Below are 2,500 nucleotides of genomic sequence, written 5' to 3'. Positions count from 1 at the left end.
TATCATATCATTACAAAAAATTACAATTTAACTAAAAGCTGAACTCGGCAGAAAGAGTTATAATAATGGTGTTATAGTGAACACCATTGCAACAGTTATTTTAATTACGTCTACCTATTAGACTATTCAATACTATTACTATTGTAACTATTTTGCCAATTGTGGAATTACTAATGATTGTGATGATAACGATGATAATGATGATGATAACAATAACAGTAATAATAATTATAATGATAATGATAACAGCTGATATAAGATGATAATGATCATGATAATGATAGCTGTAATATTAAGAGTAATATCAATAAGTATGATGATAACAATGATGGTGATGATGCGTATGGTAATAATGATGATGATGAGACTGATAATAATAATGATTATAATAATGATAAGGATAAAATAATAATAATTATAATGACAATAATGATAATAATAATGATAATTATGAAATATTAATAGTAATGATAACGATAATAATGATAATGATAATGATAAAATAATAATAGTAGTGATAATGGTAATAATAATAATGACAAAAACAATGATGATAAGTGATAATAATAATAACAATAACCGTAATTACAATAATGTTAACACTAATAATAATACCAATGAAAAAACAACAAAAGCAACAACAATAATGATAACGAGAATAATAGAGCAATAAAGCTAACAACAACAATTCACAAGGTTATAATAACAACAATAATGATGATATTTGTGGTGATAGTACTAATCATAACATCAATAAAGTCGACCATAATCACCATGATTATAGTTATAATCAATTATGAAACATGTTTGTTGTCTCAGGAATTCCTGTTCTAATATTTGTACCTATTTATTGGGGTAAAAAATGTCCATGTATTTACTCAACAATCATTCAGTATGTACCATTATATTTCTCATCCCTCCAAGCTCCCCCCCCCACCAACTCCCACCCTCTGTTTGTCCTCTCTCATTCTCTCTGTCTCTCTCTTTTTCTTTCTCTCTCTCTCTCTGTCTCTCTTTCTCTCTCTCTCTCTCACTCTCCCCTGATTATCTGGTGGCTGTTTAGATAATCTCTCTCTGTCTCTCTCTCTCGTTCTCTCCTCTCTCTCTCTCTCTCTCTCTCTCTATCTCTCTCTCGCTCTCTGTTTCCACAAACAAACCCTTATTTCTCTCGCTTTCTCTCCCCTTGCCCCCTTTTCATCAAAATCACAATTATTCACCCCTCTCCCTTAACATATTCAGTTCACCTTATTTTCTCGTAATTTACTTATCTTTTGGTCGTATTTCTTGTCTCTGTTCATTCCTATTTGTCTTTTTGTTAAAGGAAATTTATGTTAGAATAGCCCCGCCATCGCCAGGTTACGAATATGTCATCTTGTCATATCAGAAGTTCGATTAACAATGATAAAAAGTGTGATACCTTTTCGGTGTGAAGTGACATGCTCATTTCGTTAACGTGTTCCCATAACCCCCTCCCCCCCTCCCTCTCCCCCACCTTTCACTCACCCTCTACCCTACCCTTGTGATTGTGGCTGTAACAATAGGTGATAAGTTAATAATGAGCGGGTTAGTCCCCTTTTTTTTAGCGAGGGTTGTTAAACAAAAAGTCAATAAATGAAATCCAAATGACAAAGCCTTTCGAAATCTCTGTATTGTATCAGTTTTTTCTTCTTCTTCTAGATTCTTCGTTGGATAGTCAAGCGATACTCCTATCTATCTATCTATCTATCTATCTATCTATCTATCTTAAATCAGGTAATACTGAAGGCTGAAAAAGGAAAAAAAAGGCCTTTGGAAAATTCAGCCGCAACGATTTGACAAGAGAACCATCACACCAGTCGTGAGAGAACCGGTCCCACGTGTTTCACATAACGCTTATCACTTATGAAAAAAAACACAATAACAGGCTTTCAGTGTCGATTTGGCTCCAGGAATACCATTCTTGTGGTCGAAGGTGTGATGGCTATCGCATGTGCTACTGTTGATTGATTCAAGATGAATGTAATATTCAACTAATAAATGTGGGTTTTGTGGCGAAGGAAATTGACGACTGGGAGAATAAAATGGCGGCTTTTGTCTGTAATTTTCTGACGCTGATTAATGGGAGAAATAGGGGAGGAATCTGCTTCTTTTCCCTTATGAATTGAAAGAAACAAAATAAGATATGAAATGAAAGAAAAAAGTTAAAGGAATTGAAATGAAAAATGAATTGAAAGAAAAGGAAAATACATAAACTGAAAAAAACAAAAAATGAATTGAAAAAATAGTATTATTCGTAATGCGAATGAAAATGATTATACTGGTAGTAATATAGATAATGATAATGATGATAATTGCAATGATGATAAGAATTATAATAGTATTAATGAAGATAATTACAGTAATAATAATGATAGCAATGCCAATAACGATATTAACGATAATGATGGTAATAATGATGATGATAATGATAGTAATAATAATAAGAACAATAATGATAATAATATAATATTCAAGACAGTAA

The sequence above is a fragment of the Penaeus japonicus genome, unplaced genomic scaffold (assembly GCF_977035675.1).
Source record: "Penaeus japonicus unplaced genomic scaffold, GWHDUDI00000001_assembly GWHDUDI00000026, whole genome shotgun sequence".
In the NCBI taxonomy this organism is placed as follows: Eukaryota; Metazoa; Arthropoda; class Malacostraca; order Decapoda; family Penaeidae; genus Penaeus; species Penaeus japonicus.
Note: the sequence above shows the minus strand (reverse complement) of the source record.